Source organism: Squalius cephalus (genome assembly GCF_949319135.1).
Source record: "Squalius cephalus genome assembly, chromosome: 3".
NCBI classification, from domain to species: domain Eukaryota; kingdom Metazoa; phylum Chordata; class Actinopteri; order Cypriniformes; family Leuciscidae; genus Squalius; species Squalius cephalus.
In genome coordinates, this window is record NC_137124.1 from 3,343,809 (window position 1) to 3,366,975 (window position 23,167).

A 23,167-nucleotide genomic window follows, 5' to 3' on the forward strand; every position below is an offset into this window, starting at 1 on the left:
TCTAGTGGAGACCTGGGGAAACACAACCAGACACTGTGACAGTATCTTCTTCAAAAACATTGTCTTGGCTTTGACATAGTTTGGCAGTGGACTCACGGACACACAGACGCAAGGACACACACGAAGCCACAGCTAGCTGAGTGATTATCGTCGATTGGAGATTAATGTGCCACTGAAGGAAGTGTTGCCAAGTCTCCTGGTGTGGCAGAATTTAAGGAAAGATGGCCATTACCATTCCCATTCCAGGTAAGTGACTTATCATTCAGTTTTTCTGACACTACTCACTTCTGAGAACTTTTTGGGAAATTGTGACTTGGACATGAGATAGTAGACTCACTTTTTTGCTTTGCTTAAACCCCCTTAAATAACAGTAAAACATTTGCTGTCTTACAGGTGAACGAGGAGTTCTGGAGATGTACTGCGGTTCCCCTGGAAGCAACGTTTATGTCACAGCTGGACAAGCACAGCCCAAAGCTCCTCGAGCTCTTGAGGGCCAAGAGGAGCAACTGGTCAACACATCAATAACTTGTTGATGGAACTGTTACAGGTGGGGCAAAAGTGGTTACAAAGTTAAAAGGTACAATATTAATCAATTGAGTAGTTTGGTTTTCAGTTATCTTGCTTATCTGGGTGTTTTTTTTTTTTTTTTTTTTTTTTTTTGTTAATTAGACTGTTTTTTTTTTCTAAATAGTCTCAATTGTTATTACTATTATTATATTATAATGACTAATAAAGATAAACTAATACAGACCTACAGTAATGATGGCATTACAGGGTTGGAGTGAATTTACCAACAAAAATAATTTATTCATTATTGTTCTATTAACTAGTGAAGAAGAGAGATGTCCCTCTGAGATGAGATGCCTCTATGAGTGTATGGGAGAGAGTGGACAGGAGCTCATCTCTGATTACTGGGTCGGTCTGGTGAACAGGTTTAAATTGTGCTGACTGTTAATGTGAACTGACTGAATCAGGCATTTGGCAGGTAGTGCTGGAGGATTTGTTTTTCATCAACAAATGAGATTGTTTGTCTTAAAAACTTTATCTTTTATCTCAAAGGGGGCTGCAGAGACCACTGTTCATGAGGACCTGAAAATGAAGAATATGAGCATCTATGTCTGCCGTGAGCCAGATGCAGAAGGAATAATCATTGAGGGAATACCAGTCCTTACCAATCTTGGAAATCTGGCCAAAGCATGCTGCTTACTGCTTGGGTTGACATATGCACTTAATCTTGAGTATTCATCCAAGCTTTCCAAAACATTTGAGACTTTTCGTGGGACTTGACACACTGCGCCCAAAACCAAGCCCCAAGTTCATGACTCTGAAACACAAGCTCCTTGCCAAGGCAATCAGACATGACTGTCACTCTGCACTTGTGAACAACTCATTTTGAATATGCACTGTAAAAACTAAAGGTGCCTCAAATATCCTGTCGGATGCTCAATGAACTAAACATTTTTATTAACAAAGCTCTTTCTCCTATAGTAGGGTTACTGGTGGAGCATTGACAATCTTTGCGGTTCTTGCTGGAACTTATGGGATCCTTTAAACACTTTGTATTTAGTTGAGAGGTTCTGGAGTCACCGTTTCATTACCATGAGACCTCGAAGTGCTTTGGGGGGAATTAGAGGAACTTGAATTCTGTAAAAGGGTTATTGGAAGATCTTTTAACATTTAAGTGGTTCCTGGAAGATCTCTTATGTTAAAGCCAGCATCTGGAGGAACCCAATGGTTCTGAGGCCACAATAAGATTTTTATTATCCTATTATTATTATTATTATTATTACATTTATTTAATCATTTAGCAGACACTTTTATCCAAAGCGACTTACAAATGAGTAGAGCAATAGAAGCAGTTCAACTAACAATAGGACAACAATAAGCTCTGACCCTTCCCAGTTTAGTCTGATGCAGTATAAGTTTTTTTTTTTTTAAACAGATATAAAGTAGAAGAGAAGAGAAATTAAAGCATTAGTATTAATGGATCAAGTGTTTATATTTATATATAGGCTTACATTTATTTAGTATATTGTATTGATTAATTGAAATTTTACATTTTTGACCACACACGAAATTGCAGATCGTGTGGATTCTTATGGAAATGACTGGAATTCACCAGTGAAAATTCACAGAACAACATATAATTTTACTGCACCTTAACTGGTGCCTTAATGGTGCCTCCACCTTAATGGAAAATGTTTTCTGCTTGTTGTGACATAAGGAATACTGTTTCCGGGTCGTAGCCTCTACTTCTACTTCCTCTGTCTTGTTTCTAGTGAGAATACTCAACAACCATTTATGAGCACTGTTGATTCAAGTCACACATTTAAGCTTTTCAAAAGCCATAGTGTACATTACAGTCTCCAGTCTAACGGCATCCCAGACTTCAACATTTTATGATTCAAAATAGCTGAATAACTTACCATCTGAGATTTCAGTATAGAGATAAAGGTTAGGATCATAATTTTCACAATTTTTCCATGACCTCCATGAGTGTTTCCATGTATTTTGTTGAGATGTCTTTTCTTGTATAGCCTATTGTATATATTTGGTTGATTCTTCATGTTGCTTATGTATTATACATTTTTTTTTTTTTTGTTATATTGATATTAATCTATTACTAGCTGTTTTCCCCAAGTGCATGGGAAGTGTATGTATTAAAATGGATCTAAAATATATTATAAACAATTCTTATTTTGTATTTGGTTCAGTTTGTTTATTATAATAGAAGATAATGGTAACCATAGTAACAACATGGAATTAATCATTTAAAAGAATCATTTTTGGCTCTTGGAGGCACCCAAAGCAGTTCCACACAGTGCATTATATAAGAGTTCCTCAGGAAACCTGGGGTGCGTTTCCCGAAAGCATCGTTAGCCAACTATGGTCGCAAGTTCATCGCAATGTCCATTGAACTCTATTGGTAACGACGGAACTTGCGACCATAGTTGGCCAACGATGCTTTTGGGAAACGCACCCCTGTGTGGTTCCTCAGAGAACCGGCCCTTTTTAAAGGGTCCTAGAGGATCTACAGACGGTTCCGCCGGTGTGGCAAAGTGAAGAACCCCAAAAGGTTTCTCCAGGCACCTTTTATTTTTACAGTGTGGCTTGTGAATTGTTACAAAAGTGCCTGTTGACTTAATTTTAAAACATTATGTACTGTATGTACACAGTGAAAAACGGTACTGTGAAGGTGTTCCACTAACCTGCACTTTATTAGCTGAGGGCATGCTTGCTTTAATGCATGAATACAGATGTTATTGAGTGTTTATACTGTCCAGCTCATTGCTACTGTTTGGATATAACAATGATTTAATAAATGTTGGAAATTGACATAATAGCAACTCATTATTTGAAGCTGTTTACACTTCCAAAACAAAGAAAGGGCAAATTGGTCAAAATTAATAAGTCAGAGGACATTAACTAGTTTTTTTTTTTTTTCATTTAAATGTTACCTATTTTAATTAAGTCTAATGTGTATAATATTTTTATGATATTTTTGACATTGATTGTACTTAATTTATTGGCTTTTTCTGAAAATGCTACTTAATCTTTTCGCATACATTGAAATACTCTCTCTCTCTACACTCTCATTCCTGCGTAATAATCAAGAAACTTTGCTGCCGTACCATGAGTCCAGCAGGCGTAATGATATGACGCAGCGCCTGAAAATAGTCCCCAGCTCGGTAACCTTCCAACGTGACCGGGACTAAGTTTGTCTAACCTATTAGACCTATTTTCAGGCGCTGCGTCATATCATTACCATTACCTTATATTAAACATTGTGCATTATTAATATTAATTATGAACCTGTATATAGTAGTTCTTATAGTCTTCAGTGAGGTATGAAAAATAGTAGTTATTGATTAGCTAATAGTGAACTACCACATTCGACTGTGCACTATTACTTATTAATTTGTTAATCAGAGTTTCTTGTTAGTTAATAGTAGTTACTAGAGTGTTAATAATGCATGACTCATTTGTTCCTGTGTAGTTATTAATTTATGAAGGAACGGTATTCTAAAGTGTTACCAAATTTTGAATACTTTAAAGAACAGACTTAAGTTTGGCCTCTTTTTAAAGATAACACTTAACTGATTATTATACACGGCAAAAGTACATATGTCCCACTATACAGAGTGTTGAAGTAACTTTAAATCAGTAGGCGCGTTTCCATTACAGATTTGCGCAAAAGTTTTGCGATTTTTTCTAAATGTCGAGAAAAAACTATTGTGAAATGACGTCGTTTCCATTAACCGATGTTATACGACTAAAACTAAATTTTTAACTCTCGCGATAATTAAGTAATTCCAAAAATCATGGCAACGGACGTTGGTAGGTTTATGTCTGTCACTGCAGTGGCCATTATTATTAATCGAAGGAGACGTATGTGTGTTTTTCAAGCATTAATGGTAAGGAAAGACCCTTTATACTTGTGAGAGGCTTTTTGAGGTTTAGAATCCATTATTCCTGTAATTCTTTTGTCTTTTATAAATTTAATAAAGAACTCTGTCTCGTATTCTGTCCAAACACACCGCGTCATCTACGTCAGGTGACTGTAAATGCGCAAAAACTGTTTCCATTGCAGTTTTGCGAAATATTTCTTTTTCGAATTGCCTGAAAAAAACCCTCATGCGAGCGTAAAAACGTTTTTGCGATAAATGGGAGTTTTTGCAAAAATGACGTGTTTCCATTGGGCGTATTTTCAATTCGCAATTTCAATTTGCGCAATTTGAAGGGTAATGGAAACGCGGCTATTGTTAAACTTAGTGAGGTAATTATGTGATTAATTAACATCTCACTATTGTTACCATTTACAACCTGAAGGCTACTGATTTTTATTGATTTGTTTATTCATTTATTTATTTAAAATTTTATATTTAATGATTCATGTTCATGTGAAGATCTACAATAAGTAACCATTCTCACTAGACAAAACATACACTGGATTTGTAGAAGGTGTAATAAGTAACAATAAGTAATAAATACAATAAGTAACCATTCTCACCAGCACCATGAAAACAAAAAAAAAAGGGGAAACAAAACCATACAAATTTTCACAACAATAACAACACAAACCCTGGAATGAACTCAATACATTTAACTAAATTTAGAGCCATGGATACATTTTAGTTAATGCAAAAGAATTTTATCACATTGATCAAGACATCCCGTTTCCCTATGTCCCCTCTAAGACATAAAAGTTGGTACAGTCTCATTTCCTTTAGAATTCCCATAAACAGATCAACTTCCTTTTTGAATCTCATTGTCACTCGGCTGGTCCACTCCCACGACACACCAGGTACTAAAAATTTCAAGTCATCTTAATTACAAAATGAACTTTAACAGTTTGAGTTATGTTTTTATGAATCACATTTTAGCCAAAGAGGAATTTTAACTGGTTTTAATGTTTTAGCCTTAAGCCAAATAACTAAGCCTGTGCACGGACTCAGTACAATGACAAATAAAGATCTTAAACCAAACCAATATAGTAATGTCATTTTATTTATTGATCAAATGCAAAGATGAATATGAATTGTGTGGCTTAAATCATGGCCATCTCACACTGTCACAACATTTGTCCTGTTATGAGATATTTTATGACTCATTTTCTATTGTCTCACAGTTCCTTTTATTTTATGATATTTATCTCTTTGTTTTTCCATATCTATCTTATTGTGCAGAAACAAAGAAGAGACACCAGCACGAGTGCCTTTCCTGAAGATCCTCCAGTTCTAGATTGCAGGGAACCAGAACCTCCCCCTAAGAAGCACAAGTACCAGCAAAGCTTGAAAGCCCTCATTCCGTTCCTTCTTGGCTCACAGTAAAACAGATTCTCAACATATTTGTAAGACTTGAATTTCCTGCTAGCTGAGATAAAACTCACCCTGCAATAAAGCAACAAAATGTACCCTGGACAGGAGATCACAATGTAAGAGCACAGGACATTGTCTTGTCCACACTTTTATCCTTCCTTATCTCTGCATCCCCCTCTCCCTCCTCCTTCCTTTCCACCTGAGTCGAGTCACCAAAAGTTCACTGAAATTGTCTATATATCACATATGATGTATCTTGTGAATCTATTGTTTTTTCCTTTTCATGTTTGGTATCATTTTAAGTGTCTCAGTGCGATTGGTAAAATGGTCTTACTTTCATTGCAGTCATTGGTATTATGAGAAAGATTGAGAACTTAGGAGAATCCTGTTCTCCTCTCTGGGTGATGTCTCTTCAAGATATCTCCCGAAACCAGGTGTTACCCCCTGGGGGACATGAATTGACCCAAAACTCTCTCTCTCTCTCTCTCTCTCTCTCTCTCTCTCTCTCTCTCTCTATATATATATATATATATATATATATATATATATATATTAGTATAACCCTTTTGTTCTGGTCTGGGTATATAAGGGGAAGTGGTAGAGCAGTCTTGGGGAACCTGTAACCAGGATCATCCCCCATGCAGTGCTGTGTCCGTGTCTTCCACACTCACACACCACTGTGTGTCTCTGTCAGGAATGCATTTCTTACTCTTGGAGTAATATTTGAGTGATGTCATGTATTTATTATTTCTGAATTGGCTTTTAATCATTTACTTGTGTAATTGGCATGACACATTTTTTACCTGAAAAATAAATGTTACTCTTGATTTATTCTGAAGTTTTCTGAACTCATTATTGTAGTAGATTATGAGGAGGCTGGTGCTCCCGCAGCTCTGTGTCCAGGATAGGTCAAACTAAAGGCACATATGAACGGAGCAGTAGGCATGAATGAATAATTGAAAATATGGATACACTGTAAAAAAGAATACATTGATTTTATTGATATCTAATTAATAAAAATGAGGCAACAGATTACAAGCAATATTATTAATTAAATTTAACAAATTAGAATTGAGTAATAATTAATCAAATGAATTCCTTAAAAGTTAACCATTTAAAATGAGTAAAATTTACAAAATATATTTTATTGCCAACATTGAAGACACCTGGTGTTAACAAGCAGAATCACTGAAGGAGAAAACCATAATTAAAGTCACCATTGTGGAGATAAGTGTGTGTTTTAGTTGGGCTCTTGACCTTAAATCATTGACTTTAAGTTTTGTTCGGCTGCTGTACCTGAGTTATAACAGCCAGATGAACAAATAGAAAAGGTGATCTGATGGCGTTGGTTATGTTTGAACATAATCATTATTTCACAATCATTTGACCTGAATCACTGAACTCATATAGAGTCCAATTTTTAAGTTAGGTTTACTTTATTAATTATAGCAGCACTGGCCTTGTACGGCATAATATTTTTAACTTATAAAATGTAAGGCAAATAATTTCTAAAAAGTTTCTCTTACATAAAAAGGAGACACACAGACATCAATAATCAGCCTGTGAATCTCAACAATGGTGACATTTATAAAGCATGTTGCAGTGCATTCTGGGTTCCACCAATCAAAACTCATTCATGGCTCCCATCATGCATTGCTGCATGAATAAATAATGAGCTTATGTTCAGAGGTGATCTGTTCGTCACCATTGCTGAGATTCATACGCAAAATCTTGATGTGTGTTTGTGCCTTAAAAAAAAAAAAAACACCATACATACATATTTATTTATTTTTTATTATTGATTTGATCATTTGGATTTCATTGAAACGGCTAAAAATATTATACTGCTGTAATTAATAAAGTTAACTTAACTCATAAATTGGACTCTATATGAGGTTCAGTGATTATGGTCTAATAATTGTGAAATAATGATTATGTTCAAACATAACCAACACCATGAGATCACCTTTTCTATTTGTTCATCTGGCTGTTATAACTCATGTACAGCAGCCGAACAAAACTTAAAGTTAATAATTTAAGGGTCAAGAGCCCAACTAAAACACACACTGATCTCCACAATGGTGACTTTAATTATGGTTTTCTCCTTCAGTGATTCTGCTTGTTAACACCAGGTGTCTTCAATGTTGGCAATAAAAGATATTTTGTAAATTTTACTCATTTTAAATGGTTAACTTTTAAGGAATTCATTTGATTAATTATTACTCAATTCTAATTTGTTAAATTTAATTAATAATATTGCTTGTAATCTGTTGCCTCATTTTTATTAATTAGATATTAATAAAATCAATGTATTCTTTTTTACAGTGTACTCAGAATAATCAAATATCTAAATTAAGTCATAATCAATATTTATGACTATTTTCTAATAAGAAACACGATCTAAATTTGATTATCATTTGAAATTGGAGTCAGATTAAACGCAGAGCTAAAGTAATATTGAAACTAAATTCCAATAAATTAAGTGAACTTCACTGGAGCGCTGAAAAGACATACACGCATTATCCCTTCGCCCACACCGCTGGGCCAATGGGTGGTCTTTACATATTATAAGCATATATTTTTGATTTCAGTAATGAAAGTGATCTGTCCATTTCATCAAGAGATCTGAGAAAAACCAAAAGATCCTTTGTTTTTATGATTGCTAATGCTCAGTTCTTTTCTGTTTTTATCAAGAAGCCTGTTATTCACGTGACATTTCTGAATCTCCAAATGTCTGATAATTTCATAATGTAATGTCAAATGTACATTTTCTAACTTTGCACAGCTCACACCCAGTTGATGACGCTGGTTTCTTCTCCTTCACAACATTTGCATGGATGACACCCATGATGTGGAGGCTCTTTAGGAATCGGTTAAATGAGGACTTTCCCTCGCTCTCGCCTCATGATGGAGCCCACATCAATGGAGAGAGGTATTCTCTTCATAATCTTTCATTTAAATCTTAGCTTAGTTCAGGAAGTCTCGACAGGATGAGTTGCTGCAGTGTAGCACTTTAACTCACACGTTAACTCGTTGTCTGAGGTCTAAGGATGTTTTTCTGAAGCCAGGATGAGTCTTGGAGAATGTACAGTATTTGTGGGCAAAAAACAACTATCTTCAAAAAATGAAAAGAGGTTGTGATTTCTGTTGTGTTCAGGTTCCAGAGACTGTGGGAGGAAGAAGTTGCCCGTGTGGGCCTGGAGAAGGCATCTCTTCCTGCTGTGGTCATTCGTTTTCAGAAGACAAGATTAATAGTGTCATTCTTGGCTTCAATCCTATTTACTTTTGCTGTATTTATTGGGCCGGTATGTAAAATTTGTATCATTCAGTTGAATAATCAATAAAACATATTGTTTTATTTTCCTTAAAGGGTTAGTTCACCCAACAATTATTCAATAATTTGCTCACCCTCAAGCCATCCTGGGTGTATGTGTCTCTTTGTCTTTCAGCCAAACACAATCAGAGTTATATTAAAAAAAATATCATGGCTCTTCGAAGCTTTATAATGGGAGTGAATGGTAACTGAGATTTTGAAGCCTCAAAAAGCGCATCACCCATCATAAAAAGTAATCCATACGGCTCCAGGTTAATAACTGATGAATGGGAAATTTGGGTGAACTAATGCTTTAAAGTGCTTTCTAGTTTATAAAGTCAATCCCCTTTTGAGGGACCCACTTATATGTGTATTTTCATGTATAAATAACCATGAGAAAAATATGAAGCATGATATTATAAAGGCATGCTATTTCCTTAATTAAACCATTTATATTGTCAAGTAGAATAAAGTAGAATAAAATAGTTCCAATTAAATCTGAAACTGCATTCAGTGCTGTTTTTGTTCCTGCCTCACATCATGGGTCTGTTTTGAATGTTATTTTTACATTTGGTGTGTCTTCTAGTCAGTTCTAGTGTATGAAATCCTGAACTACGTGGAACAGCCTGAGGCATACACACTGTTGCACGGCGTTGGCGTGTGCGTGGCTCTGTTCGTGTCTGAATTCAGCAAGGCATTTTTTGCGTCGCTCATGTGGGCTGTGAATTTGCGTACCGCTGTGAGAGTGAAGGGAGCATTCAACATGCTTGCTTTCAAGAAGATCATCTCTCTCAGGAATCTCACCAGCATCAGTGTAGGAGAGGTAAACCAGTGAACACTGCCACTTTACTGTCTGCCGAATCTATTTATTGGTACTCTAAGGAATTTTATTTATTTACTCTAGTACTCCAACCACTTTTTAATTACCTAAATTATATATATATATATATATAATACAAATAGTGTTTGTCATAAACTGCTGTGTGCATTATTTCTGTGTTTTGTTTCAGACGATAAATGTGTTGACGAGTGATGGTCATCGGATGTTTGAGGCGGGCCTGTTTGGAACGTTTCTGCTGTTTGTTCCTTTTCTGCTGATCATATGTTTCATATATGCTTGCTTTATTCTGGGATACACGGCACTAATTGGAATTTTGGTCTACCTGGTGTTCCTACCAATACAGGTGTGATGGTCTTTTCTGTTTTGTGTAACACATCTTCGAGATCTACCCGTCTCGGTAATATTTAGTATTTTCCCTGTCTGTTTGTATGTGCGCGCTATAGTTATCAATTGCCAGGCTGATTGGTGTGTTCAGAAGGCGGACGGTATCTGTGACAGACAGACGTGTTCGCACAATGAATGAGGTTCTGACCTGCATCAAGCTCATTAAGATGTATGCGTGGGAGGAGTCTTTTGAGAAAACAATCACAGGTTGTCCATCCATCCATCCATCCATCCATCCATCCATCCATCCATCGCTGTGTTTTCTCTCACCCATTCTTTCCTTGTTTTTTGTTTTTGTTTTTTTTCTATAGATATTAGGAAAAATGAAAAGTTGCTATTACAAAAGGCTGGTTATGTTCAGAGTTTAAACAGAGTCTTAACAATGATAGCCCCCACACTGGCAACCGTCCTCACCTTCATTGTCCACATTGCACTGAATCTGCCTCTTCAACCTTCTACTGTGAGTGCAAAAAAAGCTTTAAAATGGATAAGTTTACACTACCGTTCAAAAGTTAGGGATCAAAAAGAAATGAACTTTTATTACTTTTTTTCTTTTTTCAAATAAATGCTTTTCTTTGGAACTTTCTATTCATCAATGCATCCTAAAAAAAATGTCTACAGAAATATTTAGCAGTATAACGGTTTTCAGCACTGATGATAATAAGAAATGTTTCTTGAGCACCAAATCAGCTCAATAGAATGATTTCTGAAACCGCTTTGCCATCACAACAATAAATGACATTTGAAAATGTATTAAAAAAAAAGAAGCTATTTTAAATTGTAGTAATATTTCACAATGTTATTGTTTTACTGAATGGTAGTGTACATGTGTAAAACATCATTACTTATACATTGATTGATCAATTTATTGTTTTTATTTTGTATTTGAATAATTCTGTTCAAAGCACTGTTCTGTCCTAACTGGCTTAACTGTTGTAATTCCCTACATCACGTAAACTGGCAAATGACTCTGATGTACTTGAAACTTTGATGAAAGAGGTGAGTTTTCTGTTTCCCCACAGGCGTACACTATCATCTCTGTATTTAACTGCATGAAGATATCTATGGGCTTGTTGCCTTTCTCTGTTAAAGCTGTTGCTGAGGCTAAAGTGGCTCTTGCAAGACTCAAGGTTGGACTCATTCACGGGTTTCTCTCAATCAAACTCAAAGATAATTTTCTCTCATTTAAAGAGTTCCTCCTTTTCCCTACGAATTTGTACCTTTGGCCCCATTATCTGCTCTAATTAGGCATTGGTTTAGGACATATTGGGATAGATGTAAATATTGTTCATATGTGTAAGTTATAAATAAAGATAAGTGTGTGGAAAATATATTTTCACATGCTGTAACTTGATACTCTAAAGTGCATCAATCACGTCTTTTACATTGAATTCCAGATTTGCCTATGCAGTACGATGCAAATAACAGAATATTTAATGATAATGCATCTCTACAGAAACTTATGTTGGTACAGAACCCCAAAGGTTATCTTACCCAGGATAAAAATATGGACTTGGCGCTGGTCATGGAAAAGGCCTCATTCTCTTGGAGCCTGCCAGATGACATGAACACCACTGAAAGACCACAAGATCCCTCTCAAAGCGCCACACACCAGTCACACTCCCAACCTTCAATCAGAAGCATCAGCTTCACTCTTTCAAAGGTGTGATATGAATAATATTATAATGTGAGGAACTATATGTGTCCTGACACTACACGAGACTAATGATTCTCTCTTTTCAATTATAGGGAAGTCTGCTTGGAGTGTGTGGCAGTGTTGGAAGTGGAAAAACCTCTTTGATATCAAGTATTCTTGAGCAGGTGTGGCACCACCTGTCTTTTCTACGTCCAAGACACATGTGATGAGGTGTGACTGACAGTATAATCGTTTATTCCTGCAGATGCATCTTGTGTGTGGGTCTGTATCAGCTAATGGAACATTTGCATATGTTTCCCAGCAAGCCTGGATATTCCACGGGACTGTAAGGGACAATATCCTCATGGGAGAACCATTTGACCAAACCAGGTAAAACTAGAGAACACCAAAAACAAAACTGGTCAAAGCACATTCTTTGAACATTCTGTTGAAAAGCGCCGGGAGAGTTCACTTCTGCACAGTAAAATGATTACTAAAATGTAGAATCAAAAACAGGCAGTGCGGTTGCCAGAGTTTTATTTTTAAACCCACATCTGAAGTTACAGTATCACATTTTACTGGAGGCCAAATGCCAACACAAAGTCTATCATATTATCATCTTTATTGGCCAAAAGAGGAGAGCTTAATGGAGAACAGTGGATGATTTAGAGTGATAAACGGCACTAAACTGAACGAAGACGAAAACGTACAGTCATGTGCTAAAGCAATGAAATTACACATGACATTTTTTTTTTTAGCTACAATAGATCTTGATGAATCTTCTACAGCCTGACCTACGTAAAAAGGTAAAAGGAAAACTTTCATGAAGATATAGTGATTTAAAAATAATCTCATATGTGTAACACAAATTGAGCTGATGAATAAATATATCTCACAGTTAATGAGGTGTAGCAAATTAGCCATTTTAAATATTAACAATCAATAATAACTGGTTATAATTGATTATGAATATTTGGATAAGTTAATATAATTAACTTACTGTCGTAAATTAATATTCCAATCAATTAACCTGTTTGTCCCGTGAACACTCAAGATTAATTGTTTATTAACTCTAAGAAATGTTCATTTCCGGGGCATGGGAAATGTCTTTTTTCATTTACAGTACTACTAAGAGCAGTAGCAAAAATCTATATGATTACTGACTCTAATAGGCTCTATGCACGATCGCTTCCGCGTTTTGTCTCAGCCCGCCCAGTTACATCCGGTGCTGCGTCAGAAGCCGTTTTTGCATTAGGTGGAGATAATGGCAAATTACACTCGCTGTTTACAAGAACTTCCAGCGGTTAACGTGAATGATGTTAACAACTTCTAAGAAAGAGAAGTTCTTTAAATTATAAATTTCGAGCTACATCAACAACTTTGAGGGTGAGTATTCTCTCATATCGCGCGAAATCCGACTAGCGAATCAGTTTCTAAAATCGTTGTCTCCGTTTCTGAGAAAATGAATTTTATTAAAGTGAATTGTCCTATAGAACGCGCTATGCGGAAGTAAAGACGCCGGCTGAGATCCTACCGGCAATACGTCAGCAGCGTTCGTGAGCCTATTATGAGCTTGAGACACGGACAACTTTACGTGTGACATGAACAAGATTTTATTAACTAGTCTAAACACTTAAACTACTCTAGCATACACACACATACATGCATACAGTTTATCAAGGGAAAGAGAGCTGAAGCAGAATACAGGAAAGCAAGAAATTATAGCATTGTTGAAATTCAGCAGATCAACAGCCTTGAGCAAACCATCAGTTTAGTTCTAACACGCCCTTCTTAAAAGGGGTAAGGATATTTAATGTATCAAATAATGAGACTAAGTTTGATACTTGCATATCTCGCCCATTTGAATTAAACTGTCCTGATGCAATCTGTTGAGGCTCCAGTTGATCTTTGCTGATGTAGTCTTGATGAGAGAGAGCCAGTGGTTTTCAGAGTATCTTTGGTGAATGGAAAGACAAGGCCGCAGCCTGGTACAAGTTTGGTGGTCCTTAGAAACTCCCAGTTCAGCATCTTCTTCACGTCAGGATTCCAGAAAAGAGTAAGAGAGAGCTAAGAGCTGATCTTGGGTTTTTAAAGGGTGAAGGAGTAACACCCTGTGGAGGAGTGTCAGAGCCAATGAGAAGATTTCCCTTTGGGGGATATTTTTACGACCTATTGTTCAAGCAGGGCATTTGAATATGTAATTTGATTGGAAATTCCTTTGGGTCGTAAAACTCTTATCAGTCTCAATGTGTCCTGTAACAAGACACCGCGCCCTGCCAGTGTGTTAGCTTCATTTGTGATGTCAGTTTTGGGGGAAGTTTCACAGGCCTTTGTTGGGAGAGTGAGTTTGCTGGATTATTCATTAAAGGCACACTATTTAATTTAATTAATCAATCAACGATACTATTGATCAGCATTACCAAACGTGGACGTTCCACTAGAAACAAACATTGATGTATTGTTTTAATTTATTACTGTGAAGCTGCTTTGATACAACTTATGTTGTGAAAAGCGCTATATAAATAAACTTGACTTGACTTGACTTGACACTATGTAGAAATTGTGTTTTTGTCAAACTACTAGACCCCTAGAGTCGCTGTGGAATACTTGCACTGTCGTAAATACCCCCCGAACTAATTCGTGAGGCAAGCTAGGCAATAAAACATAACACAAAAAACACGTAAGAGAAACGAGTGTTTGTTAGCAAGTCTGTTAACAGCTCTGATTATCGAAAGCTAGCTAGACATGTGGAAATTATTGGACTGGTCTAATTATCAACAATGGATGAATGAACAGCATCGTAAAAAAATGACATACTACAAGCAAGCGCTACTACATAGAACGCAAACAAGTTTACAAATAAGAGATTTATTTACTGGTCACTTCATGCGTTTTCTCAGATCGGATAGCTATCTGATTTATCAAAACGATTCTATTTACACCTCGTCACATAAATGTGTTTTTGCGAAACGGATTTAAATCCGATCTTCAATTATCGCGCTATATGCAGATTTAATGGAGTGCACGTCACTGAAAGCAACAGATATGAGCTGCATTTTATTGATCATCAGATAAAATTTCAAAATCAAAGACCGCAATAAGAGAGGGCAGCAGCAACAGCCCTGGTAAGATAATTTCATTTCTTTACTTTTAATGATGATTACTTTCACTGTGATTTGAGATAGTTTACACGTTGGCTTAATGAATGCTCAGTTGCTCATCTGCGGTGATGCGTCCAGTAGCGTTGTCATATCTGGCTATAACATATAGCCTATAACACGCTCTCACACGTTTTTTTTTTTGTTGCATTTTTGGGAGGAGTACAATTTACATATTTCAACAACCAGATGCATTTACACTTGTCCAGTTTCGTCTGGAATTAGTCTCAGACCTCCTCCTGAAGTGGTTTGAGCGATCGGATTCAAATCCGTCTTGAATACGTTCCGGAGGGCATTTACACCTGGTCTTTTCACGATCGGATAGCTATCCCATCTGAGAAAACGCTTGAAGTGGCCAGGTGTAAAAAGCCCCCATGACAAAAACATACGCACTAAAGCCGAAAACAAACGCTGGTTGGCCTCTCACGTCCAAATTTGAGGAAGTGGTGGGGGAAGTGACGTATGCCGTAAAGCAGTTGAATTTTGTAGTTCTTTTTGTGCTCGGGTTACTACCCGAACCCTGAAGTTACATAGTGCCAGTAAAAGCGATACAGACCCCGTCAGGCTATGGCAGACGTGTCATTCAACCTATTGTAAGTCGATGTAACATCACAAGGGTCTTGGAAATATATTATGAAGGTTGAAAAGCTACATAGTGTGCCTTTAAATAAATTAATAATTTGTGTGTGTCTGATTGGTCTAGACGCTACAGTGATCACATTAAAAAAAGGTCCATGGTCTATTGTCAACAGTATGTTAGCAATGTGTGAGCTGTGCTTCATACAGAAGTCAAGCTTTTTGTTGGTCAATGTGGCGAAATCTGAAATGACCCGCGGAAAATCCGTCAAACAACTGTATGTGTCTCTCTGATACTGTAGATGTAAATATTATCTAAATAGCAAGCAGATCAATGTCATATTAGAGTGTAAAAGAGTAGTTTTGTATGAAACTTGACATTATTTCCCCATGGTAAGTGTGAATTTAGTGAGCAAGGACTCTTTAGACACCACTAATCCATTCGTCTTGAAATGGCAAGTTTTAATTAACCTCAGTGTCAGTCCTACTATGCTCCTATGAAGCTGCCCCTAACCTTTCAAACACATGTAATCTGCCAGATCCTGTTTTATAGCCATGAAGACAGTGAACCGCTTTATGGTGTGTTTTTTAATTGCTTGTAATGGGGTAAATTTCTGGCTCTGGTCACAGTCTCCGCTGCTTTATAATCTGTCAAATTGTTGAACATTGATCCTTTGTACTGAGAACCTAAAGAAAAGCGGTGTGTTTGCTGTGTTTTAGATATGACCGTGTTATTCATGCCTGCTGTCTGAAACCTGATCTGGCAATACTTCCACATGGAGACCAGACAGAGGTCCGTTTCCACATACTCACCAACACTCTGATTAGATACTACTATTTGTTTTTTATTTTATTTAACCATTAAATGTTTATAATACTAAGGAGTACAGTTGAAAGCAATACATATAATGTATGGGGATAATAATATTGCTTGTGTGTGTGTGTGTGTGTGTGTGTGTGTGTGTGTGTGTCAAGATTGGAGAGCGAGGAATTAATCTTTCAGGTGGGCAGAAGCAGAGAGTCAGTTTAGCCAGGGCGGTGTATTCTAACAGAGACATTTTCCTTTTGGATGATCCTCTGTCTGCTGTCGATGCGCACGTTGGGAAGCACATTTTTGAGGAATGCATCAAGAAAGAGCTTAAGGGCAAATCCATCATTCTGGTCACTCATCAGCTGCAGGTAATCTCTCTCACAACATAATCCATACTGTCAATCATTTGCTTTGCAGGCTTCTTTTCTGTTTGAGTTAGTGGAATAAATATTTGCTCATACTGCCAACCCTCCCGCATTCACCGTGAGACACCGCAATTGACACTTTCCACACGCTCTCACGCCACACACCTATTTTCTCACGCACAGAAAAATCACCAAGCAAAGAGGACACGGAGACCGACAGCTAGACAGAGCAGGTTACTTATGATATAAAAAATCTCAGCTCTCAGATTCTGTCAATTTTTGTATGAGATTCAAACAATAAATACCGTTTTGGCGTTTGTAAATGTGACGTGAAGATCTCTAGTGGCATGTGAACCAATCATCTCTAGCTAATAGTAAATAAACACGAATGAACACTGTTGAAAGATACAGTACAACTTACCGAAATGTATATTCCTCATACATAATATCGACCAAGCGTGCCGCACAAGCCCTGAAAAGTCTCGATCGCCCCCCGGTGACTGGTCCTAATATAGGTCATAAGCCCCGCCTCCCCGTGTTATTCAACGGGACGTGAGACCAACTAAACAATTAAATTACACTTCAAATATCTTTTTTCCATAGGTGGTTTCTGTCATGTACTGTAGTTTTCATCACGCTGATGTAATTTCAAGTGTCTGTTTTTAAAATAAGTTTGTTTGTTTTTAGTTAGTTACGCAATGCTATAAAAATGGTGGTGTAACCTACTGTCCTGTAACCTACATAGCTTGTGTGTACTGCACAGGTCTGGTCCTGAGATCACTACTGCGCAGGTCTGGTCCTGAGATCGCCACTGCGCAGGTCTGGTCCCGAGATCGCCACTGTGCAGGTCTGGTCCTGAGATTGCCACTGCGCAGGTCTGGTCCTGAGATCGCCACTGTGTACTGCGCAGGTCTGGTCCCGAGATCGCCACTGCGCAGGTCTGGTCCTGAGATCGCTACTGCGCAGGTCTGGTCCTGAGATCGCTACTGTGTACTGCGCAGGTCTGGTCCCGAGATCGCCACTGCGCAGGTCTGGTCCTGAGATCGCTACTGCGCAGGTCTGGTCCCGAGATCGCTACTGCGCAGGTCTGGTCATGAGATCGCCACTGCGCAGGTCTGGTCCTGAGATCGCCACTGCGCAGGTCTGGTCCCGAGATCGCCACTGCGCAGGTCTGGTCCCGAGATCGCCACTGCGCAGGTCTGGTCCCGAGATCGCCACTGCGCAGGTCTGGTCCCGAGATCGCTACTGCGCAGGTCTGGTCCTGAGATCGCTACTGCGCAGGTCTGGTCCCGAGATCGCCACTGCGCAGGTCTGGTCCCGAGATCGCTACTGCGCAGGTCTGGTCCCGAGATCGCCACTGCGCAGGTCTGGTCCCGAGATCGCCACTGCGCAGGTCTGGTCCTGAGATCGCTACTGCGCAGGTCTGGTCCCGAGATCGCTACTGCGCAGGTCTGGTCCCGAGATCGCCACTGCGCAGGTCTGGTCCCGAGATCGCCACTGCGCAGGTCTGGTCCCGAGATCGCTACTGCGCAGGTCTGGTCCTGAGATCGCTACTGCGCAGGTCTGGTCCCGAGATCGCCACTGCGCAGGTCTGGTCCCGAGATCGCCACTGCGCAGGTCTGGTCCCGAGATCGCCACTGCGCAGGTCTGGTCCCGAGATCGCTACTGTGTACTGCGCAGGTCTGGTCCCGAGATCGCCACTGCGCAGGTCTGGTCCAGAGATTGCTACTGTGCAGATCTGGTCCCGAGATCGCTACTGCGCAGATCTGGTCCAGAGATCGCTACTGCGCAGGTCTGGTCCTGAGATCGCTACTGTGCAGATCTGGTCCCGAGATCGCTACTGCGCAGGTCTGGTCATGAGATCGCCACTGCGCAGGTCTGGTCCTGAGATCGCTACTGCGCAGGTCTGGTCCTGAGATCGCCACTGCGCAGGTCTGGTCCCGAGATCGCCACTGCGCAGGTCTGGTCCCGAGATCGCTACTGTGTACTGCGCAGGTCTGGTCCCGAGATCGCCACTGCGCAGGTCTGGTCCAGAGATTGCTACTGTGTACTGCGCAGATCTGGTCCTGAGATCGCCACTGCGCAGGTCTGGTCCTGAGATCGCTACTGCGCAGGTCTGGTCCTGAGATCGCTACTGCGCAGATCTGGTCCTGAGATCGCCACTGCGCAGGTCTGGTCCTGAGATTGCCACTGTGCAGGTCTGGTCCCGAGATCGCTACTGTGTACTGCGCAGGTCTGGTCCTGAGATCGCTACTGCGCAGATCTGGTCCTGAGATCGCCACCGCGCAGATCTGGTCCTGAGATTGCCACTGTGCAGGTCTGGTCCTGAGATTGCCACTGCGCAGGTCTGGTCCCGAGATCGCCACTGCGCAGGTCTGGTCCCGAGATCGCTACTGTGTACTGCGCAGGTCTGGTCCTGAGATCGCTACTGCGCAGGTCTGGTCCTGAGATCGCTACTGCGCAGGTCTGGTCCCGAGATCGCCACTGCGCAGGTCTGGTCCCGAGATCGCTACTGTGTACTGCGCAGGTCTGGTCCTGAGATCGCTACTGCGCAGGTCTGGTCCTGAGATCGCCACTGCGCAGGTCTGGTCCCGAGATCGCCACCGCGCAGATCTGGTCCTGAGATCGCCACCGCGCAGATCTGGTCCTGAGATTGCCACTGCGCAGGTCTGGTCCCGAGATCGCTACTGCGCAGATCTGGTCCTGAGATTGCCACTGCGCAGGTCTGGTCCTGAGATCGCTACTGCGCAGATCTGGTCCTGAGATCGCCACTGCGCAGGTCTGGTCCCGAGATCGCCACTGCGCAGGTCTGGTCCCGAGATCGCTACTGCGCAGATCTGGTCCTGAGATTGCCACTGCGCAGGTCTGGTCCTGAGATCGCCACTGCGCAGGTCTGGTCCCGAGATCGCTACTGCGCAGGTCTGGTCCCGAGATCGCTACTGTGTACTGCGCAGGTCTGGTCCTGAGATCGCTACTGCGCAGATCTGGTCCTGAGATCACTACTGCGCAGATCTGGTCCTGAGATCGCTACTGTGTACTGCGCAGGTCTGGTCCTGAGATCGCTACTGCGCAGGTCTGGTCCTGAGATCGCTACTGCGCAGATCTGGTCCTGAGATCGCTACTGCGCAGATCTGGTCCTGAGATCGCCACTGCGCAGGTCTGGTCCCGAGATCGCCACCGCGCAGATCTGGTCCTGAGATTGCCACTGCGCAGGTCTGGTCCCGAGATCGCCACTGCGCAGGTCTGGTCCCGAGATCGCTACTGTGTACTGCGCAGGTCTGGTCCTGAGATCGCTACTGCGCAGGTCTGGTCCTGAGATCGCTACTGCGCAGGTCTGGTCCTGAGATCGCTACTGCGCAGGTCTGGTCCTGAGATCGCTACTGCGCAGGTCTGGTCATGAGATCGCCACCGCGCAGATCTGGTCCTGAGATTGCCACTGCGCAGGTCTGGTCCTGAGATCGCTACTGCGCAGATCTGGTCCTGAGATCGCCACTGCGCAGGTCTGGTCCCGAGATCGCCACTGCGCAGGTCTGGTCCCGAGATCGCTACTGCGCAGATCTGGTCCTGAGATTGCCACTGCGCAGGTCTGGTCCTGAGATCGCCACTGCGCAGGTCTGGTCCCGAGATCGCTACTGCGCAGGTCTGGTCCCGCGATCGCTACTGTGTACTGCGCAGGTCTGGTCCTGAGATCGCTACTGCGCAGATCTGGTCCTGAGATCACTACTGCGCAGATCTGGTCCTGAGATCGCTACTGTGTACTGCGCAGGTCTGGTCCTGAGATCGCTACTGCGCAGGTCTGGTCCTGAGATCACTACTGCGCAGGTCTGGTCCTGAGATCACTACTGCGCAGATCTGGTCCTGAGATCGCTACTGCGCAGATCTGGTCCTGAGATCGCTACTGTGTACTGCGCAGGTCTGGTCCTGAGATCGCTACTGCGCAGATCTGGTCCTGAGATCGCTACTGCGCAGATCTGGTCCTGAGATCGCTACTGCGCAGATCTGGTCCTGAGATCGCTACTGTGTACTGCGCAGGTCTGGTCCTGAGATCGCTACTGCGCAGATCTGGTCCTGAGATCGCTACTGCGCAGGTCTGGTCCTGAGATCGCTACTGCGCAGATCTGGTCCTGAGATCGCTACTGCGCAGGTCTGGTCCCGAGATCGCTACTGCGCAGGCCTGGTCCCGAGATCGCTACTGCGCAGATCTGGTCCTGAACTGTTCTGAAAGTTATCTTAATTTTTTTTTTTTTTTTATAATTTTAATTTAGATTAGAGAGAGATTGTTTTACTATATTAATAATAATTTATTAACTTAAATCATTTGTATTCATCCTGCAGCCTCTTGGTTGACACAAACTCCTTTTTGATTGTAAGTGATGACGTTTAATAGGACAGAGTTTGTTTAGTGAGCATTGTGCTACTGTTTGTTCAGTAAAATGAAAACCAATTGAGAAGAATTTTGATACGACTATATTTTTCATCAGATCCTTGGCAGCCCAATGAGTTTTTTCGACACGACTCCAACCGGCCGCCTGGTGAACCGCTTCAGTAAAGACCAAGATGAGGTTGACGCAGTCTTGCCGTACAACATGGAGAACTTTCTGCAGTTCTGTCTGATCGTGACCTTCACCATTCTCATCATCTGCGCAGTATTCCCATTCCTCCTGATCGCCGTGGTGGTTCTCGGACTCATCTTCGCCTCAATCCTACAGTAAGACACGAACATCGCACCTTAACATCATAAGATGTGTTTTTGATCAGAAGTGGAATATAAAGATTACAATGACAGATTCATGCCGTTTTCTTTTGCCCTAGTGTTTTCCAAAGGAGCATTCGTCAGATGAAGAGGATGGAGAATGTGAGCCGTTCTCCCTGGATCTCTCTCACCACCTCTACCATACAGGGACTCGGCACTATCCATGCCTATGACAAAAGAAAGCAGTACGTTGAACGGTAAGATATGACTGTCTTTCTTTCTTAACATATTTAAGAAAGACATTACATGTTGCACTTGAAATGAGTGACCCTCATGAATCATTCCCCAGTAATTATCCTAAGCTATAACACACAAGCAGAAGTGTTAATATTTAGACCAACAATACGATTACGAGTGTGATTATTGCTTCTATGCAACAGTCTAATAATCAAGAAGTTAATATTGAAAGTGAAATTGAATTGCAACACAATAAAACACAATTCTTTGTTTTCCTCCACCAATGAAACTCCACCAAATTCCTGAATGAAACTACTTTTGACTGAATCAGTTGAATCACTCCTGATGTAATGTTGTAACCTGCAAAAAGAGTCCCAGTGCTGTTTGACCGTATACTGCCAAACAAGGATCAGAACTAACTGTTGTATCGTTTTATATTACATTTAGGCCATGCAAACTGTGGCTTTTAAAGGAACACTCCACCGTTTTTTCATATTAAACTATGTTATTCCCTTAACTAAGACGAGTTGATGCATACCTCTCTCATCTCAGTGCGTGCACTCAATCGCGCGGCGACACTTTGATAGCACTTAGCTTAGCCCAGTTCATTCATTAGGGACCAAACAGAGATGAAGTTAAAGCGACCAAACACCTCCACGTTTTCCCTATTTAAATACAGTTACATGAGTAGTTACACAACCAAGATAAAATAAAATAAAACGTGGCGCTTTTCTAAGCGAGTAAAAAGGATAACTATGATGTATGGCGGAATAGCACTGGGAGCACTTCGACTCGCGCAGTAATATCATCACTCCTGAAAAATCCTCTCACTTCTGTCATTAGAGCCAACGTGACTTTTTACTGCGCCGAGTCGAAGTGCTCCCAGTGCTATTCCGACATACATTATAGTTATCCTTTTTACCCGCTTATTGTGCGTTCACACCGTATGCGACTAGCGCGTCAAATTCGCGCCTGCCGCGTCTAGTTATACGCTTGACCACTTTGTGTTAAATCTTAAAAAAGATGGCCACCAACAGGTTTCGAAACTTTCGCCTCCGGATTTCGCCTCTGACGCGCGTAAAAACAAAAGTTTGAAGCGAAATTTATGCGCGTCAGAGGCGAAATCCGGAGGCGAAAGTTTCGAAACCTGTTGGCGGCCATCTTTTTTTGGATGTTTATCGAGCATTAGCATTAATCGAGAGCACCGCTCGTATATGCTCTGGAGAGCAGAAATAGCTGCGTACGGGACATCGTCGCTGTACTCGGGTCCACCAGACCCTCCGGAGGGTTTCAGGAGTTTCACAATTTGCTCCAGGAGGTAGGTTTGGTGGACC

At 40.8% G+C, this 23,167-nt stretch overlaps 1 pseudogene across 1 annotated transcript in view; it reads left to right on the forward strand.

Moving 5' to 3' along the window:
• The first annotated feature begins 221 nt into the window (after positions 1 to 221).
• LOC307156310 (ATP-binding cassette sub-family C member 12-like) overlaps positions 222 to 23,167 on the forward strand; it is a 31,726-nt pseudogene continuing 8,780 nt past the window's right edge. The window contains exons 1-17 of the transcript in view: positions 222 to 246; positions 394 to 509; positions 5,688 to 5,827; positions 8,605 to 8,751; positions 8,977 to 9,124; positions 9,719 to 9,955; positions 10,143 to 10,316; positions 10,417 to 10,564; positions 10,669 to 10,817; positions 11,380 to 11,487; positions 11,814 to 12,020; positions 12,107 to 12,178; positions 12,259 to 12,383; positions 16,448 to 16,520; positions 16,703 to 16,906; positions 21,379 to 21,611; positions 21,716 to 21,853. The product of the transcript in view is annotated as an ATP-binding cassette sub-family C member 12-like (transcript). The remainder of the gene's footprint in view (positions 247 to 393; positions 510 to 5,687; positions 5,828 to 8,604; positions 8,752 to 8,976; positions 9,125 to 9,718; positions 9,956 to 10,142; positions 10,317 to 10,416; positions 10,565 to 10,668; positions 10,818 to 11,379; positions 11,488 to 11,813; positions 12,021 to 12,106; positions 12,179 to 12,258; positions 12,384 to 16,447; positions 16,521 to 16,702; positions 16,907 to 21,378; positions 21,612 to 21,715; positions 21,854 to 23,167) is intronic.